The 21,700-nt window shown below is 45.1% G+C and overlaps 1 protein-coding gene across 1 annotated transcript in view; it reads left to right on the forward strand.

The window, feature by feature from the left end:
- The first annotated feature begins 13,730 nt into the window (after positions 1 to 13,730).
- The window catches only part of LOC126163026 (juvenile hormone acid O-methyltransferase-like), an 84,746-nt gene continuing 76,776 nt past the window's right edge, over positions 13,731 to 21,700 (forward strand). Inside the window, exon 1 of the mRNA XM_049919894.1 lies at positions 13,731 to 13,781. The gene's annotated coding sequence lies outside the window, so the exon portion shown is untranslated. The remainder of the gene's footprint in view (positions 13,782 to 21,700) is intronic.

Raw genomic sequence — 21,700 nt, forward strand, 5'->3', positions numbered from 1 at the left:
CATGGAAGAATTGTTGTGGAAATTTAAGGATTTGTTTTTTCCGTGAGGGCCATTACCAGTAACTCCATTAGTTCAACGTAGAGTACCAACAGGGAACGAAGCACCTGTTTACCGTAAACCATACAGAATACCAAGTTATTTGGAGCTAATTGTGGAGGATTTCATTGATCAGTAGCTTGCAGACGCTATATAGAGCATAGTAATAGTTGCTGGGGAGCGGGCACACTTTGTGCCTAAAAAATCTATGGATGGAACTAAGAAATACAGGTTCTGTTGTGACTACTGATACCTCACTAATAAGACAGTAATGGACGCATACCCCATTCCAAACATATCGGAGACTTTGGATCACTTAGGACAGTGCCAGTACTTTTCTACGGTGGATATGACATGTGGTTATCATCAGTTAGAGGTGGCTCCAGAGGATAGTCTAAAAACCGCTTTCTCTAATCCGAGAGGCCATTTCCAGTACATCAGAGTTCCATTCGGTTTGAAATACGCTCCGGCAGCATTTCAGAGGTTTCTAGACAGTGAATGTAGCGGTTTGAAAACACGGCAGTGTCTTGTTTATTTGGATGACATTATAGTGTTTTCAAGTAGTATGGAGCAGCAATTATAGCGGTTGAGGGAAGTCTCTATGAGGTTAACAGCAGCTCGTTTGACTTTGAGCCTGTAGAAGTGTCATTTTCCATTGGAAGAAGTGGAATATTTAGGTCATGTCATCAGTAAGGACGGAGTGAGAACAGATCCGAGGACGGTACAGGCTGTAAGGGACTTTCGGGAGCCGAAAATAGTTAAGTAAGTGCAATCATTTGTCGGAATTTGCAGTTTCTATCGAAAGTTCGTGAATGGTTTTGCAGATTAAGCACAGCCATTGACGCTATTGTCACGGAAGGGTGTGAAATTTGAGACGACAGCAGAGTGTCAGAAAACGTTTGACAAACTGAAAGAACTGTTAACATCAAGTCCGGTTCTTGTGTTTCCAGATTTTGAAAAGGAATTTATTCTAGCATGCGGTGCATCGAATAAAGCATTAGGGTGTGTTCTTAGTCAGGAAATTGATGGGAAAGAACAACCCGTAGCCTATGTGTCTAGGCAGTTGAATGCAGCAGAGAGGAATTACTCAACTACAGAGAGGGAGATGCTTAGCATAATCTATAGAATCACATATTTTAATTGTTATTCATATGGGAGAAGATTTCAGGTAGTGACAGACCACGCTCCATTGATGTGGTTGTTGCGGTTGAAGGATCCGTCCACTAGAATCGCTAGGTGGGCTATGAGTATTAGTGAATTCTACTGCGAGGTGGTGCACAAGCCTGAGAAGAAGCACGCTAATGCGGATGTACTGAGTAGAAAGGTGGCAAAAGTAGAAGTCATAGGTTATGACCTAGCAGTAGGGCAAGAATTACGGGACACTGACAATGATTGTAAAGTATATCAGACACAGCCACAATTTAATATGTACGACGGTCTTCTGTGCAGGGAAACGAAGTTAGGGCCAAGGGTAGTAGTGCCAGCGAAACTGAGAGATGAAGTTTTAAAACAAGCATATGATCACGTATTATCTGATCATGGTGGGAGTAGAGCAACGAATAGGAGAGTGGTGGAGAGGTATTGGCGGAGAGGTAGGACAGTAAATGTGGATCAGTATGTCAAGAATTGTATACCATGTGCGGAGACAGCAGATTTGAATTGGAAATGGATACAACTACAACAATTGCCAGAAGCGACATGTCCGTTTTCTGTGTTGAGAATTGATGTCTTAGGACCTTTCAGTCGATCACCATCGAGGAACAGATTCTTTCTGACAATGTTAGGTCATTTTTCGAGGTATGTGGAGATGGTGGCTATGCCAAATCAACAGGCAGCAATGGTCGTGGAAGCATTAGTAAGTAACTGGATTTTGAAGTTGGTGTACTAGAAGCAATAATTACTGAACAAGGGACCAACTTCATGTTGGATTTAATGAAGCAGTTGTGTAAATTATTGAACGTAAAGAAGCTGAGGATGAGTGTGTTGCATCCACAGGCGAATAGAAGGACAGAACAGGTACACAGAACAATTGGGAACTTGCTGAGTTTTTATGTGGATTCTCATATACGTCAGTGGGACGAGTATTTGAAGCATATTGTATGTCCATACAATGCAAAAGTCAATGCCAACAGCAGTTTGTCTCTCATGAGGTAGTGTACGGGCGAAAAATGCCGTCATCGTTTGGTTTAGTGAAGCTACAGAAAGGAAGGACCAGTGAATCTGTACGTCAATTCACAAGGACAATTCGCGATGTTTGGAAACGGGTACAAAGGCTAACACAAAGGCTTTAGAAAGGCAGGAAGATACAGTGAAGCGGAAAAGGAAGTTTACCACGGTATAGAGTAGGACAATGGGTAATGCTATCCAGCCCCTATACGCCAAAAGGGAAAATGAAGAAGTTCGTCACAACGTATCAAGGGCCATATTAAGTAGTTGAAACCACATCCGCCATTAATGTTATGCTTCAGCTGATGATGAGAACAACGATAGTACACATTGTGTGGTTGCAGCCATTTAAGGATTGTCCGGATGTGATTCCATGCATGTCACAGGAAGGGAAGAGGAAGAAAGAGTGAAGAGAGGTGTTCAGTGCAGAGAAAACCAGAAAGACAGAGTACAGCATGATGTGCCGTATGCTTTGCAATCCAGAAAGTAGTGAGTTATTTATAGTTTATTTGTTTTCTTGTTATGTATCACTAGGTTTGCATTGATTAATTAGGCATTGTATTTTCATATGTTGTATGTGTTTTCGAGAATTGTGAGCCTGTTGGGGACAGCAGTCTTTTTGAAGAGGGAGGAAGGGTGATGGTGATCCCTGTCCTCAGGCCACTGAAAAGGGGAGCGTTGAGCAAGTTTGTAGAAGTAAAAAACTGAGGAGGTATTGCTGATCGCGGCATTAACAGCCAGTACGCCGAGATGACAAGCAAGAAATTACGGAGCTGCTATAGAGGGAAGGTAACGGTATGTCCAGCCAGGCTGATAAGCACCAATCTGGACACGTGCAGGTGCAGTTATTTTTAGCTAGGAAGGAAGAAATTGAGCTTGCAATGGGCCGAGATGCATTGGATCTTCTTCACCTAGAAAAACTAATAGTAGTAGGAAGTTGTTTTGAGCTGGGAATATTTGCCGAAGCGAAACGTATAGAGCTCGAGGGGAGCAGAATCTTAATCAATGGAACTGCGTGTAACATAATAGGACGAACCTTCCATCTGCCAGCGTCAATTTCAGGAGTCAGGCAACTGAATGTTACCCAGCCACAGCTGTACTGACCAGTAGTAACTTAAGAGTTTTGCCAAAGCAGAATCCGACCTTGTTAAATCAAACACTGGAGTCAGGACTGTTGAGATATGTAAACCAGTTCATTTCAGGCAAGAGGGGCGCATATCAGCTGAACAGCTTGTGCAGCATGTCGCTCAATATAAGCAAAGGCAACGACAAGTAACAATCATCTTGAGCACCTCTGTGCCAAGTATCATCGCAGCCTCAACTTTGTTGTGTGTTGTTTTTATTCTGATCAGTCGGAGAGCCAATTCCAAGAGGAAACTAACGGTAGTCCAAATCCCAGTGGATTGGATACCGAAGGCATCAGACGGGTAGGTAAGGGGTTGATCGAGCATTAAGTAGAGTGGTCATCCAGTAAGGAATTTTTACGTTTTGTCTCGTGTCATCTATTTTAAGAGGACTAGACCACATCTAAGTTTCCTAATACACTACTAGCCATTAAAATTGCTACACCACGAAGATGACGTGGTACAGATGCGAAATTTAACCGGCAGGAAGAAGATGCTGTGATATGCAAATGGTTAGCTTTTCAGAGCATTCACACAAGGTTGGCGCCGGTGGCGACGCCTACAACGTGCTGACATGAGGAAAGTTTCCAACCGATTTCTCATACACAAACAGCAGTTGACCGGCGTTGACTGGTGAAACGTTGTTGTGATGCCTCGTGTAAGGAGGAGAAATGCGTACCATTACGTTTACGTCTTTGATAAAGGTCGTATTGTAGCCTATCGCGGTTGTGGTTTACCGTATCGCGACATTGCTGTTCGCGTTGGTCGAGATGCAATGACTGTTAGCAAAATATGGCATCGGTGGGTTCAGGAGGGTAATACGGAACGCCGTGCTGGATCCCAGCGGCCTCGTATCACTGGCAGTCGAGATGACAGGCATCTTATCCGCATGGCTGTAACGGATCGTGCAGCCACATCTCGATTCCTGAGTCAACAGATGGGGACGTTTGCAAGACAACAACCATCTGCACGAACAGTTCGACGACGTTTGCAGCACCATGGACTATCAGCTCGGGAACCATGGCTGCGGTTACCCTCAACGCTGCACCTGCAATGGTGTACTCAACGACGAACCTGGGTGCATGAATGGCAAAACGTCATTTTTTCGGATGAATCCAGGTTCTGTTTACAGCATCATGATGGTCACATCCATGTTTGGCGACATCGCGGTGAACGCACATTGCAAGCATGTATTCGTCATCGCCATACTGGCGTATGACCTGGTGTGATGATATGGGGTGCCATTGGTAACACATCTCGGTCACCTCTTGTTCGCATTGACGGCACTTTGAACAGTAGACGTTACATTTCAGACCCGTGGCTCTACCCTTCATTCGATCCCTGCAAAACCCTACATTTCAGCAGGATAATGCATGACCACATGTTGCAGGTTCTGTTCGGGCCTTTCTGGATACAGAAAATGATCGACTGCTGCCCTGCCCAGCACATTCTGCAGATCTCTCACCAACTGGAAACGTCTGGTCAATGGTGGCCGAACAACTGGCTCGTCACAATACGCCAGTCACTAACCCTTGATGAACTGGGGTATCGTGTTGATGCTGCACCTGTACACGCCATCCAAGCTCTGTTTGACTCAATGCCCATGCGTATCAAAGCCGTTATTGCGGCCAGAGGTGGTTGTTCTGGGTTCCGATTTCTCAGGATCTATGCAACCAAATTGCGTGAAAATGTAATCACATGTCAGTTGTAGTATAATATACTTGTCCAATGAATACCCGTTTATCATCTGCATTTCTTCTTGGTGTAGCAATTTTAATGGCAAGTAGTGTAGTAGTAGTAAATATGTGAGAAGTATCTGCCGACCCAAAAAAAGTTTAGGAGTAGTTTGAGGTCGACCCGGGGACTGGGTCTTTCCGAAGAGGGGAATAATGTACTGGAACCTCTGTTTAAGATGGGAAAAGGTTAGATTCGGTGCAATATTTCGGAGTGCACAAGTTACAGCCAGTAGTGGGGCTGTTGACAGTAAGTTATACCTCCAGCGGTTGCGAAATAGAATGGAGGCTACAAGGCCATAGACCCGATAAAAAGAGTAAATGCGATGGTTTGCATGGCGCATGTTACAGGCAGAAGGGACGCACTAGCCAACCCAGGTGTTATGAGTACATGACTCGGAGCAAAACAGAGGCGCACAGCTGCATATAAATAGGCACCATTCACTAACAAGGCCTTCAAGTGCGACAGCTCTCCTGGATGGCAGGGCGTGTCACACCGCCGGCTACACACAGTAGCAGATGGGGTGCCAGCATTCCAGTCCACAGCAGGTCGCTGGTTCGACCCTCTGAGGCCAACGCGGGGTCCACGTCCAGCCAGCAGCGGGCCACGCCACAGTTCACTACTGTGGGCAGTCATGTTGGCTCCCAACAAACGCCAGAGAAGTCGCAGCATTAGAAAATTGTAGCGAAATGCGGGAAGATCTGCAGCGGATAGGCACTTGGTGCAGGGAGTGGCAACTGACCCTTAACATAGACAAATGTAATGAATTGCGAATACATAGAAAGAAGGATCCTTTATTGTATGATTATATGATAGCGGAACAAACACTGGTAGCAGTTACTTCTGTAAAATATCTATGAGTATGCGTGCGGAACGATTTGAAGTGGAATGATCATATACAATTAATTGATGGTAAGGCGGGTACCAGGTTGAGATTCATTGGGAGAGTTCTTAGAAAATGTAGTCCATCAACAAAGGAGGTGGCTTACAAAACACTCGTTCGACATATACTTGAGTATTGCTCATCAGTGTGGGATCCGTACCAGATCGGGTTGACGGAGGAGATAGAGAAGATCCAAAGAAGAGCGGCGCGTTTCGTCACAGGGTTATTTAGTAACCGTGATAGCGTTACGGAGATGTTTAACAAACTCAAGTGGCAGACTCTGCAAGAGAGGCGCTCTGCATCGCGGTGTAGTTTGCTCGCCAGGTTTCGAGAGGGTGCGTTTCTGGATGAGGTATCGAATATATTGCTTCCCCCTACTTATATCTTCCGAGGAGATCACGAATGTAAAATTAGAGAGATTAGAGCGCGCACGGAGGCTTTCAGACAGTCGTTCTTCCCGCGAACCATACGCGACTGGAACAGGAAAGGGAGGTAATGACAGTGGCACGTAAAGTGCCCTCCGCCACACACCGTTGGGTGGTTTGCGGAGTATAAATGTAGATGTAGAGGCATCCCGAGACGAGGGCTACAGATTCGGACGCCGCATTACGGGCGCTTCTTGTCGCCATGATGTAAACTACGTTGGCGAGGAAGAACACCACAGGTCGCATTGTAGCTCCCCCATGAGCAGCGCTGAGGCAGCAGGGATGAAGATCGCTGAATCGACTGCCAGCGCCTCCTGACGTCATCACAACTCCGCAGCCGTACAAGGTCGACACACAGCAGTGCGCTGCACGGGTCACTGAGGCAGCTTTTCCACGCCAAGCCATTTTGCAGACAGTGAAGTGGTGTCCTCAGTATTGCGGGACCGGGTGACACAGACCGAGAGGAATAGGGGCAGTGTAGCTGGAAATAGTAAATCAATTGGGAAACTCGGACGAGTTTTAATACAGCGCATCCTAACAGCCCATCATTGTCCAACATTCACGCTACAGTATACCGACAGATTGCTTTTGATAATGTTGACTGGAAAATTCTCTTTCCAATTCTGAAGGTGGCAGGGCTCAAATACGTGGAACGAAAGGCTACTTAGAATTCGTACAGAAACCAGATGGCAGTTGTAAGAGCTGAGGGGCATGAAAGGGAAGCAGTGGTTGGGAATCGAGTGAGACAGAGTTGTAATGTATCCCTGATGTTATTTAATATGTATATTGAGCAAGCAGTAAAGGAAACAGAAGAAAAGTTTGGAGTAGGAATTAAAATTCACAGAGAAGAAATAAAAACGTTGATGTTTGCCAATGATTTTGTAATTCTGTCAGAGACAGAAAGGACTTGGAAGAGCAGCTGAACGGAATGGACAGTGTCTTGAAAGGAGGATATAAGATGAACATCAACAAAAGTATAACGAGGATAATGAAATGTACTAGAATTAAATTAGAGGGAATTAGATTAGGAAATGAGACACTTAAAGTAGTAAAGGAGTTTTGCTATTTTGGGAGCAAAATAACTCTTGATGGTCGAAGTAGAGAGGCTATAAAATGTAGACTGGCAATGGCAAGGAAAGCGTTTCTGAAGAAGAGAAATTTGTTGACATCGATTATAGATTTAAGTGTGAGGAAGTCGTTTCTGAAAGAATTTGTATGGAGTGTAGCCATGTATGGAAGTGAAACATGGACAATAAATAGTTTGGACAAGAAGAGAATAGAAGCTTTCGAAATATGGTGCTACAAAAGAATGCTGAAGATTAGATGAGTAGACAACGTAAATAATGAGGAGGTACTGAATAGAATTGGGGAGAAGAGTAATTTGTGGCACAACTTGACTACAAAAAGGGATCGATTGGTAGGACATACTCTGAGGCATCAAGGGATCATGAATTTGGTATTGGAGGGCAGCGTGGAGGGTAAAAATCGTAGAGGAAGACCAAGAGATGAATACACTAAGCAGCTTCAGAAGGATGTAGGTTGCAGTAAGTACTTGGATATGAAGAATCTTGGACAGGATAGGGTAGCATGGAGAGCTGCATCAAACCAGTCTCTGGACTAAAGACCACAACAACAAAAACAGCTAATTTTCATCTACACTCCTGGAAATGGAAAAAAGAACACATTGACACCGGTGTGTCAGACCCACAATACTTGCTCCGGACACTGCGAGAGGGCTGTACAAGCAATGATCACACGCACGGCACAGCGGACACACCAGGAACCGCGGTGTTGGCCGTCGAATGGCGCTAGCTGCGCAGCATTTGTGCACCGCCGCCGTCAGTGTCAGCCAGTTTGCCGTGGCATACGGAGCTCCATCGCAGTCTTTAACACTGGTAGCATGCCGCGACAGCGTGGACGTGAACCGTATGTGCAGTTGACGGACTTTGAGCGAGGGCGTATAGTGGGCATGCGGGAGGCCGGGTGGACGTACCGCCGAATTGCTCAACACGTGGGGCGTGAGGTCTCCACAGTACATCGATGTTGTCGCCAGTGGTCGGCGGAAGGTGCACGTGCCCGTCGACCTGGGACCGGACCGCAGCGACGCACGGATGCACGCCAAGACCGTAGGATCCTACGCAGTGCCGTAGGGGACCGCACCGCCACTTCCCAGCAAATTAGGGACACTGTTGCTCCTGGGGTATCGGCGAGGACCATTCGCAACCGTCTCCATGAAGCTGGGCTACAGTCCCGCACACCGTTAGGCCGTCTTCCGCTCACGCCCCAACATCATGCAGCCCGCGACAGGCGTGAATGGAGGGACGAATGGAGACGTGTCGTCTTCAGCGATGAGAGTCACTTCTGCCTTGGTGCCAATGATGGTCGTATGCGTGTTTGGCGCCGTGCAGGTGAGCGCCACAATCAGGACTGCATACGACCGAGGCACACAGGGCCAACACCCGGCATCATGGTGTGGGGAGCGATCTCCTACACTGGCCGTACACCACTGGTGATCGTCGAGGGGACATTGAATAGTGCACGGTACATCCAAACCGTCATCGAACCCATCGTTCTACCATTCCTAGACCAGCAAGGGAACTTGCTGTTCCAACAGGACAATGCACGTCCGCATGTATCCCGTGCCACCCAACGTGCTCTAGAATGTGTAAGTCAACTACCCTGGCCAGCAAGATCTCCTGATCTGTCCCCCATTGAGCATGTTTGGGACTGGATGAAGCGTCGTCTCACGCGGTCTGCACGTCCAGCACGAACGCTGGTCCAACTGAGGCGCCAGGTGGAAATGGCATGGCAAGCCGTTCCACAGGACTACATCCAGCCTCTCTACAATCGTCTCCATGGGAGAATAGCAGTCTGCATTGCTGCGAAAGGTGGATATACACTGTACTAGTGCCGACATTGTGCATGCTCTGTTGCCTGTGTCTATGTGCCTGTGGTTCTGTCAGTGTGATCATGTGATGTATCTGACCCCAGGAATGTGTCAATAAAGTTTCCCCTTCCTGGGACAATGAATTCACGGTGTTCCTATTTCAATTTCCAGGAGTGTATTTTTATTTAAACTACTACTAGTAGTAGTAGTAGTAGTAGCATTACGCGTTTCGAGCTTTCAAGCACAGTAGTAAATGATGATATCGACAGTGTCAAAGATTAATCTTTAGCGCTGTCAGTGTCATCATTTACTACTGTACTTTAAACGTAAGTTTAATTATTATAGTACAGGTAGTTTAATCCTTAGTGCTGTCAGCCAACTTTAAACGCAGTATTTAATGCTGTCATCCAGGTTTAGACCATGTATTCTGGTGATGCTTTGTTCATTTAAAGAGCGAAATAAAAAATACCAAGTGCAACTTGTGGCTGTTTTTAAAAACTTATTTAGAGTGACATTTGGGGATTCACATTTGTGTCAATATCTACATTTACATGGATACTCTGCAAATCGCATTTAAGTGCCTGGCAGAGGGTTCATAGAACTTCCTACACAATTCTTTATTCCAATCTAGTATAGCGCGCGGAAAGAACGAACACCTATATCTTTCAGTACGAGCTCTGATTTGCATTTTATAATGGTGATCGTTTCTCCTTATGTAAATCGGTGTCAACAAAATATTTTCGCATTCGGAGGAGAAGGTTGGTGACTGGAATTTCCTGAGAAGATTCCGCCGCAATTAAAAACGCCATGTTTTACTGATGTCCACCCCAAATACTGTATCATATCAGTGACACTCACTCCCATATTTCGCAATAATACAAAACGTGCTGCCCTTCTGTGAACTCTATCGATGTACTCCGTCAGTCCTATCTGGTAAGGATTCTACACCGCGCAGCAGTATTTTAAAATAGGACCGACAAGCGTAGTGTAGCAAGTCTCCTTAGTAGATCTGTTACATTTTCTAAGTGTACTGCCAATAAAACGCAGTCTTTGATTAGCCTTCCCCGCAACATTTTCTATCTGTTCCTTCCAATTTAAGTTGCTCTTAATTGTAATTCCTAGGTATTTAGTTGAATTTACGGCCTTTAGATTTGACTGATTTATTGTGTAACCGAAGTTTAACGGATTCCTTTTAGCACTCATGTGAATGTCCTCAAACTTTTCGTTATTTACGGTCAACTGCCAATCCCCGCACCATAGAGATATCTTTTCTAAATCTTTTTGTAGTTTGTTTTGATCTTCTGATCGCTTTTTTAGTCGATAAACGACAGCGTCATCTGCAAACAACCGAAGACGGCTGCTCAGATTGTCTCCAAAGTCGTTTATGTACATAAGGAACAGCAAAGGACCTATAACACTACACTGGGGAACACCAGTCTGTTTTACTCGATGACTTTCCGTCAGTTACTACGAAATGTGACCTCTCTGCCAGGAAATCACGAATCCAGACACACAACTGAGACGATATTCCATATGAACGCAATTTCACTAAAACCCGCTTGTGTGGTACAGTGTCAACAGGCTTCCGGAAATCCAGAAATACGTAATAAATCTTAAATCCCTTGTCAATAGCACTCAATGCTTAATGGGAATAAAGAGCTAGTTGTGTTCCACAAGAATGAGGTTTTCTAAATCCATGTTGACTGTGTGTCAATAGACCATTTTCTTCGAGATAATTCATAATATTCGAACACAATATATGTTCCAAAATCGTGCTGCATATCGACCTTTACGATATGGGCCTGTAATTTAGTGGATTACTCCTATTACCTTTCTTGAATATTGGTGTGACCTGTGTAACTTTCCAGTCTCTGGGTACGGATCTTTCGTCGAGCGAACGGTTGTATATTTGTTGTTAAGTATGGAGCTATTGCATCAGCATACTCTGAAAGGACCCTGATTTGTATACAATCTGGACTAAAAGACTTATTTTTATTAAGTGATTTCAGCTGCTTCACTACTCCGAGGATATTTATTTCTACGTTACTCGTGTTGGCAGCTGTTCTTGATTTGAATTCTGAAATATTTACTTCGTCTTCTTTTTCGATTTTCAGTTTCTGCAAATAAGTTCATTATTTTTCCTTTGTTGGCCAGGTGGAGTAGGTTGCACATTTGTCCTACAGGTAACTGAAGATGAACGTCAAGTGACAGTCATAGCTCACAACTTACAAATACTCTACCTGGCTAATAAAAGAAGAAAAATGAACTTCGATGAAGAAATTGAAATATGAAAATCTGTAGTTGTATCCTTTTTTATTTATAAAAGTCATTCCAACTGTGAGTAAAATTTACATTATTGATTTTTATATAAAATGTACTACATTACTTCTATTTAATAATCACAGACAGTACTTCGCTCATTCACGCTAAACAATTTCGGTTCTGTTTAGTCATACAGAAGCTTAAACTAGAATTAGTACTTTCAGAACCGGTAAGCAAATTTTAATTTTGATCGCAGATAGAACTTCTGTATGTAATCAGAGTTGTCATTCGGCAAAATTGCGGATACTGAACTGTTTTTGTACAAGATAGAAGCGAAAAGCTATTGGCGCCACATCTATAAACGCGAAAATCGAAATAACAGCAAGCTGAGTAGGAAGTTAAGTACACGCAGCCAGCGATATAGCGCATAATACAACTCGCAAAGTGTAGTAAGCAAACAAAATAATTATTTTGCACAGAGCGGCTGCAGCCTTCTCTTTGCTGTCGATATTTTAAGAGATGTACTTGCTGAAGATTCAAATATGTATTACGCTAACTGAGCATGGATGAAGCCACGAAACGCGTATAAAAACAAGTAAAAATACTTGCTTGACACAGTGGTCACACCAGTTCCCGTCAGATGAGCGAAGTTAAGCGGTGTCGGTCAGGGCTAGCACTTGGAGGGGTGGCCATCCGGTTTGCGGAGCGCCGGCGTGCTGACCACATGCCCCTCCATATTCTCATCAAGTGATGCCCATGGACGGGGGATGACACGGCGGCCGGTCGGTACCATTGGGCCTTCATGGCCTGTTCGGGTGGAGATTAGTTTTAAAAATACGTGAAGAAGTGGCTCCTTGCTATATTTCTTAAGGTAATTTGATCCATAGCCAGAGAGCTAAAGAACTAATAAAATGGATAAATTAAATGCGATCTTATCTAGATTCTGACATGTCTACATTTTGTAGGTTTTAACCCCATTCATGTCATGTAGGATTTGCAAGGGTGCCGATAACCACGATGTTGACCGCCCTAAACAAACAACAGCAAAGCTGTTACTAGAATGAAAGTTCTGCAAGGTTCGCAGGAGAGCTCCTGTGAAGTTTGGAAGGCAGGAGACGACGTACTGCCGGAAATAAAGCTGTGAGGACGGGGCGTCAGCCGTGCTTGGGTAGCTCAGTTGGTGTTCGTGTTCGGTCAGACGGTTAGCTACCCTCTGTAACAAAAAACTGAGTGAATGGATCAAGAACCTAAATGGGTGTCATCGGACGTCCGCTCAGAACGAATTCAAGGAACAATATAGAACAAAATTAGATCAACCAAAAAAAAAAAAAAATGCTGGAGCACTTGCCCCCGATAGGCAAAGGTTCCGAATTCGAATCTCGGTCCGGCACACAGTTTTAAACTGCCAGGAAGTTTCAAAGCCGTTTCTCCTTAGCAACTGTTTCTACACCACAGACGAGTTCTTTAATAGAAATAATTTGTCAATTACAAACATGTAAAAGGCCAGCACATACTCCAGTATTGTAAGATTTTGCTCAACTGACACGCTCCACGTCATAACAATTATCGCGAATAATATGTACGGAACATGGAACTAAGAAACCACCTAAGTAACTACATGTAGTAAAACGAGAATATCGTCAGTCGCTTGATGTAGTTCAGGAAAACCACAGAGAGCCTAAAGTCTAAGAACAGGACGAGGATTCCTTACAGGCACAAGACTGGTTGACGATTATCTGAAGGCAATATAACAGAAAAAAAGTACACGATGCACAGACTTGTCGTCTTCAAAGAACCGCTGATTACGTTGCAGGTTTCATTTTGTATTTGGCCCTACCTCTCCATGGTAGCGAGATCTATACATGTCAGCAACTGTTGTGTTAGAAGCCGAAGTCATTAAAGAAGATTAATACCAAACTTTCCACATGAATGGCTGCCAATTATTTCCAGCCCATCATGTAAATAACTGCGTGACCTACTAGACTCGTTTCAGAGCAGATAACGGCAAGAGAAATCTCAACAGCTACGCCTGGCGACACTGAAATTGAACATTCATACAGCGTCGATGCGTCGTTAGCTATAATCGCACTTTCTTCGAGGTTGGTGCTGACGCTCATTGGCTACGCGCTCGCAGACCAGCAGTCTCTTTGCTCGTCCTTGGGAAAAACAGGCCTGCTGCTCGCTATATAACCGTGCTGAGGTGCACACCCCACTCATCCTCACTTCCCAGGTAACAGCGCTCACTTGCGGCATCCGTGACTGAGGTCAGTAACAACCAGTACTTCTAACTTTGTGCTTGTTTCTGAAGTATTTTCGGCGTGTATCTTATGCATTGTCTTTCAGTAATGTATGAATATATTTCTTTTTATGTTCAGCCTTGATCGGACACTATTTTTTTTTTTTTTTACTCAGAATTGTTTCGTTGAAATTACAGCATGTTCAGAAGTTTCCTTTTATTTCGTTTCTAACAAATAACAGGAAAAATTACTTTTAACTGTCTGTACAGTCAGAATTTCAGTTTTTAATTAAAGTAGTTGTACAGATTGTAAGAAGTAGTCTTTCCTGTTATTTGATAGAAAGCAGATAAAGAACCCACTGAAGATTATGTAACTTCAGAGAAACAAGTCTGGGTACAAAAGAAGAAGAAAATGTGTTTGCTCAATGTGGAACTTCCCCAAAAACAAACTTATGCCACTAGGGAGAAACACTACCTCAAGATAAATTATGCTTAGAAATTTGTTTCTGTATACATAACGAAATTCCTCAAACCGCTGTATGGAGCACGATGGAGGGTGTCAGTTAGCATAGCCATTACAAAGCAATAATGACTTTCCGATACTACTTCTCACATCCCTATGTCTGTTATCTCCTCTTGACGAGGGATGCAGTTGGAAACGGTCTGGCTGTCAAAATCGAATATCGAATACCGACATACCGATTACGGCAACTAACAATGTTTTTCCATACGTTGCCAGTTTAAGACCCCCGAAAATATCTCTAACTTTTTCCAAAAGAATAAACCGGCCCGTTTGTCTCAAGAACACAGTTGAACCGTTACAGCAGTGCTTGATGCTTAAATACAGAAATAATAATAAAATCTCACACAGCACTGTTGCGTATCATTTCCTTTGCCCTCTCGCAGCTGTTATCTGGGAATCTACGGCTACCCGAAAATCTTTTTTCTCTCTTCCACTTATCCCAATTTATATTGCTTCGTAACGTCGCCACGTGACTGAGTCAAGATGCCAGAGACAAACTGTGATCAAATACAATTGGGTTTTACTTATCTTTATTTATGACAGTTTACTAATAACAACACATCCGAAAAATTACACTGCGCTGGTTTCCATTTCCTGTGATATCATTTGATGTGAAGACAACATCGTCAGAGAACTATGACCTGTATGTGACCGTGTCTCTCACTTTTTCCTAGTGAGTCGAACATACAGAGTGACAATTCTTCAACTATACGAAATAAAATCGTCATAACGTCTGAACGGTTTGCGTTCGGACATTCAAACTGCACGGTTGCCCGCGGGGCATGATGGGAATTAGTATGTGCATGCGCACTCACCTTGTTGTTGTCGGCCATTTGCACGTGAAAATGTCACGGTACAGCTCATTTGGAGGAATGAGAATGCGCATTTCGCAATCGAGAAGTCGCTACACCCACAACGGGTGACTGTTTGGTGTGCAATGTCCAGTCACGGAATAATCGGTGCGATATTCCTCGATGGCACGGTGACTACCGAACGGTAAGTGAAGGTTTTGGAAGGTGATTTCATCCACATTATCCAAGGTGACCCTGACTTCATGTAAGAAGGAGCTCGACCCCATCGAATCAGGAGAGAGTTTTATGTCCTGGAAGTGGGGACCACATTCTGGCTCTGGGGTACCCAAAGGCCACGTCATGAGCCTCGATTGACCGCCGTATTCTCCGGATCTGAACACGTGCCACTCCTTTTGGTGGGTCTGTCTTAAAGACAAGATGCACAGCAATAACCCCAAAACCATTGCTGAGATGAAAACAGCCAATCAGAAGGTCATCGACAGCATAGATGTCTCGACACTTCTTCGGATCAAGCAGAATTTCGCTATTCGTCTGCGCCACATCGTCACCAATGATGGCAGGCATATCGAACACGTCATAACCTAATCCTAATATCTGTAGTAATGTTTACATGTTGAATAAAAACCCGCCACGTTAGCCGATAATGCTAATGCGCTGCTTCGTGGACTCGGGTAGGCGCGCCGGCCCCGGATCGAATCCGCCCGGCGGATTAACGACGACGGTTGGTGCGCCCGCCGGCCTGGATGTGGTTTTTAGGCGGTTTTCCACACCCCCCTAGGGCTGGTCCCCACGTCCCGCCTCAGTTACATGGCTCACAGACATCTGAACACTTTCGCATTATTCCATGGGTTACACTAGACGCAGACAGTTGGGGGACACTAATTCCGTCCTGGGGGGGTACGGGGTGGCGGCAGGAAGGGCATCCGGCCACCCCTTAATCTAACATTGCCAAATCCGATTAACCATGCTGACCTGCGGGACAAAGGCACAAGAGAAAGAAAGAAAGTTTACATGTTGAATAAAGTGTGTGCACGCCGTAGTTTGTAACTAATTTACATTTTTTTCAAGTAATTCAATAATTGTGAACTTTTATGTTGTCCCTGGAGGAATGGTCAGTATTCAGGGATATGTAGCAAAGCTCATTTAAAGAAAAATACGTCGTATGGCCATATACCCTATTCCTAATGATTTATGAGAGAGAAGATATTCATTGTACATTTGTGTTTCGATTAGTGGCGCGTTCGTATGTCTTACCCAGAACACCTCTCTGACGCTTTGTTCTAGTCCAGCTTATATCGTTGCTTTCAGTCTCGTTGCTCGGGATTTCTTACTGTCATTAAACTAGTCCGTTGAACGGCGCAGTTGTCCATGCCGTATTGTGAATTAGTTATTGCGAGGGCCTGAGTGTATCAGACAGAAGCATCGATTAACTGTGTTTATACATGTGCTGGCTAAAATGCCACGTAGCCACACTAAAAAAGAATATACAGCTATTGTATAGCTTCTGCGACGGTAGTGCTCCTGTTGCTGTCGAAGAATACCGTCGGCGCTTTCCGACACGTCGAATTCCTGATCGGATTTTTCAATTGAAACTTTATAAGACGCATGTCGTGCATGTGCAGATGTCTAAACCTGACAATGTATTGAATAATGCCGAACATAAGTAAAAATGTACATTAAATGTGTTCTATCTATGAAACCATTCTGGTTAGTGCATATGTCCATATGAAGTTCGCCGCTTCGAACGATCGTTCCTGTCATATCTCTGAATATTGGCCATTCCAGTATAAGGTAAGGTATTTTAAGCAGGATATCCACAATACGGGGTGTCTTACTATGGTACTTGCAAGCGAAATGGAGTGGGTAGACGACAATAAAACAACCAAATAATCCTTAAAAAACATGGGAAAGGAAACTAATCATTTCCCTAATACGACGTGTTACGACACAGTTCATGTTAGTCTTATAACCGAGTCCCCGAGGATCCGAACTGCAGATGTGCACTTGAGGACAAATACAATATAACAAGTGATCCACTTAGCCACAATTCACGTGGTCTGCAGAGAACAGATTCAGATGTAGATGCAGATAGAGACAAGCATCCACAATGCGTTCAGAGAGTTGATCGACGCTGTCATCAGGGCTCGAATACATCAAAACTCATAAGTATCCCCAAACAAAAAAATCAACTGGGTTCAAGTCGAGAGAACTGGAATGCCACTGCACTGGCGAGTCACGACCGATACACTTATTGTTGAAATGCTTTTTATCAGTACTTGGGCATCTGGGACGATGAAAAATCAAACTAGGATAGTTTATCACTTTGTAATTTACACATCACTTGTAGCGTTTCGAAATAAATGTAGCCTTGAAACTTCCTGGTAGATAAAAACTGCATACCGAACTGAGACTCGAACTCGAGACCTTTACCTTTCGCCGGCAATAGCTCTACCATCTGAGCTACTTAAGCATGACACACAACCCCTCCTCTCAGTTTTTATTCCGCTAGTACCTCGTCTCCTACGTTCCAAACATCACAGAAGCTCTCCTGCAGACCTCCTGGAAGAATGGCTTAGCCACAGAATGAAGGATTCTTCCAGAATGAAATTTTCACACTGCCATGAAGTTTCATATCAGCGCACACTCCGCTACAGAGTGAAAATTTCATGCTGGAAATGCAGCTCTATATATTAACGGTTTTGTAACATTGGCATGACCGCACTAATTTATTGTGCACATTGTGATAAATCCCACGTATGTTTATAGTTGCCCAAATACGTCGTAGACATTTTTAATGGAACTACATACTTTATCTGTGGCCTTGGAAACATCTACAGCGGCATAACATAAAATGTGGAACTTGATTAAATAGTAACAAGATAATAGAGCTGTAAACGGCAGTCCTTCCTCCAAGAGAAAAGGTGGCACAAAGTTAGTTGTTTGGTTGATTTGGGGAAAGAGACTAAACAACAAACTCATCAGTCACATCAGATTAGGGAAGGATGGCGAAGGAATTAGGCCATGCTCTTTCAAACGAATCATCCCGGCATTTGTCAGAAGCGATTTAGGGAAATCACGGAAAACCTAAATCAGAAAGGCCGAACTCGAGTTTGAACCGTCAGTCTCCCGAATGGGCGCCCAGTGTGCTAACCACTTTGCCACCTCACTCGGTTGCCGCAACGTATTTTCCCCCATAGCACATGTAAACAAACACGTAACTCAGGCATCGTTATTCTGTTTACCTCTACACTAAAAGTCCATTAGTCTGTAGTCTGCTTTTGTAATTATCTGCTACAGAGTTGGGGTGTCGAACCCGAGACTCAAGTTGGCAGAGCTGAAGCTGGGACCCACCACTCCGCATTTTGTCAGGAGGCCGAGCAAGTTCAAGAGCGTTCAAATGGTTCAAATGGCTCTGAGCACTAAGGGACTTAACATCTGAGGCCATCAGCACCTAGAACTTAGAACCACTTAAACCTAACCAACCTAAGGACATCACACACATCCATGCCCGAGGCAAAATGCGAACCTGCGACCGTAGTGGTCGCGCGGTTCCAGACAGAAGCACCTAGAACCGCTCAACCATTGCGGCCGGCCAAGAGCGTCGAGAGGCAGTGTAGAGTGATTCAGCGGTATTCGGTAACATCCGTTTATTCAACCAATTTACAGTACTCTATGGGTGAAGCGTAATGTCAGCGTGGCAACGCGAGCTGTCCCACTGGTCCAGCTGGCTCAGCGAACTCCTGATATGCCGACGTCGCTGCTGCCATCATCAAGGTCGCCCGCCGATGGAAGTCTGTCGTGCTCTGCCAGTCGCCGCCCGCCGGGGCGTTGCGACTGGCGCCGCTCCACTGCCCGCGATTCTGGAGACTGCTACAGCCCCTGGACCTTGCTGCCCTCAGCCCTGTTTGGCCTGCTCTGTCCGACCATGGGACGAAGGTGGGTGTACTGGGCACCTGTGGCCCTCGGGCTGCTGCTGCCCCCAGGGCAGGACCGGACTCGAACCTGCACCCTCTTGGACGCTGTGCCGCAACTTGCCGCTAGTGGTGCTTGCCGGATGGCAACGCCCGCATCCGTCTCTGGCGCTGCTGCACCTCCCACAGCGTACGCCTCGCCCGATCCCCGGTACGCCAGGTGGGAAGCGAATGTGGCCCGTAGACTCGAGTGGGATCGAGCCCCTCCTGGACCCATTGCAGACCACTGTGACTGCTCTCCTTCAGGCAGACCGTACAATCTCCAAGTTCCATGCTGCCGTTCCTTCCTGCCCCGGTGTTGTGTCCCCAGAGGCGGAATATACAGGGTGTTTCAAAAATGACCGGTATATTTGAAACGGCAATAAAAACTAAACGAGCAGCGATAGAAATACACCGTTTGTTGCAATATGCTTGGGACAACAGTACATTTTCAGGCAGACAAACTTTCGGAATTACAGTAGTTACAATTGTCAACAACAGATGGCGCTGCGGTCTGGGAAACTCTATAGTACGATATTTTCCACATATCCACCATGCATAGCAATAATATGGCGTAGTCTATGAATGAAATTACCCGAAACCTTTGACAACGTGTCTGGCGGAATGGCTTCACATGCAGATGAGATGTACTGCTTCAGCTGCTCAATTGTTTCTGGATTCTGGCGGTACACCTGGTCTTTCAAGTGTCCCCACAGAAAGAAGTTACAGGGGTTGATGTCTGGCGAATAGGGAGGCCAATCCACGCCGCCTCCTGTATGTTTCGGATAGCCCAAAGTAATCACACGATCATCGAAATATTCATTCAGGAAATTAAAGACGTCGGCCGTGCGATGTGGCCGGGCACCATCTTGCATAAACCACGAGGTGTTCGCAGTGTCGTCTAAGGCAGTTTGTACCGCCACAAATTCACGAAGAATATCCAGATAGCGTGATGCAGTAATCGTTTCGGATTTGAAAAATGGGCCAATGATTCCTTTGGAAGAAATGGCGGCCCAGACCAGTACTTTTTGAGGATGCAGGGACGATGGGACTGCAACATGGGGCTTTTCGGTTCCCCATATGCGCCAGTTCTGTTTATTGACGAAGCCGTCCAGGTAAAAATAAGCTTCGTCAGTAAACCAAATGCTGCCCACATGCATATCGCCGTCATCAATCCTGTGCACTATATCGTTAGCGAATGTCTCTCGTGCAGCAATGGTAGCGGCGCTGAGGGGTTGCCGCGTTTGAATTTTGTATGGATAGAGGTGTAAACTCTGGCGCATGAGACGACACGTGGACGTTGGCGTCATTTGGACCGCAGCTGCAACGCGGCGAACGGAAACCCGAGGCCGCTGTTGGATCACCTGCTGCACTAGCTGCGCGTTGCCCTCTGTGGTTGCCGTACGCGGTCGCCCTACCTTTCCAGCACGTTCATCCGTCACGTTCCCAGTCCGTTGAAATTTTTCAAACAGATCCTTTATTGTATCGCTTTTCGGTCCTTTGGTTACATTAAACCTCCGTTGAAAACTTCGTCTTGTTGCAACAACACTGTGTTCTAGGCGGTGGAATTCCAACACCAGAAAAATCCTCTGTTCTAAGGAATAAACCATGTTGTCTACAGCACACTTGCACGCTGTGAACAGCACACGCTTACAGCAGAAAGACGACGTACAGAATGGCGCACCCACAGACTGCGTTGTCTTCTATATCTTTCACATCACTTGCAGCGCCATCTGTTGTTGAAAATTGTAACTACTGTAATTTAGAAAGTTTGTCCGCCTGAAAATGTACTGTTGTCCCAAGCATATTGCAACAAACGGTGTATTTCTATCGCTGCTCGTTTAGTTTTTATTGCCGTTTCAAATATACCGGTCATTTTTGAAACACCCTGTAGCCCCAACAAGTACATAGAAACAAAGTACAAGTTTATGCAGAAGGCTTATAACATTGCTGCCAGACTGGCCCCTATAAGTGTAGACCAGCACAGGTCCGTCCCGATGCTCGACTGACCTGGCACACTCTGTCCCAAGCTAAAATTGCCAATCTTGGTTTCTCCATCGCTTCTGACGTAGTGTCAGAGAGATACAGAAACTATGGCAGGGATAAATTCCCACACGTCTGCCACTTACAAATCGCCACTCTTGGCTCTGGCCTAGTGCCCCACCGCATGCATTGCAATAACTTAAAGCAACGCTGCAGTTTCCTGCCTCGTTGTTGCTCCACTCAAAACAAATCGTGCGTTCAGTACCGACGTCGCAGCTCCGCGTCCGCGAGTGCCATGTTTACCTTGCCTGGCCCGCTGGCTGTCGCCTCTTACCACACTCTGCCAGCGGCCCCAGATTTCATCGCCATACTGCGCCTTCATTGATTTTTGATAAAATTTCCCTCTCCCTCGAATAGGACTGACAGTAGCGCAGCATATCAAGACAAATTTCTCGTGAAGCTACTCGGATTTCTCAATGTTTACGACAGTCGAAATATTGCTATGGTTGTATATAGAAAGTGTCGTCAGCGTGTTAGAGAAGCGATGGGGTTATACACATATCCTGCTAAGCCATCACGATCATGCTGTACAATTAAGTTTGAAAAACTTTGCAGACAGTAAATGTGAAGAATAAAATGCCCCAGCGAAGAACAATGGCAACTTACTAGAGAAAAGCCA

The sequence above is a fragment of the Schistocerca cancellata genome, chromosome 2, assembly GCF_023864275.1.
Source record: "Schistocerca cancellata isolate TAMUIC-IGC-003103 chromosome 2, iqSchCanc2.1, whole genome shotgun sequence".
Lineage (NCBI taxonomy): Eukaryota > Metazoa > Arthropoda > Insecta > Orthoptera > Acrididae > Schistocerca > Schistocerca cancellata.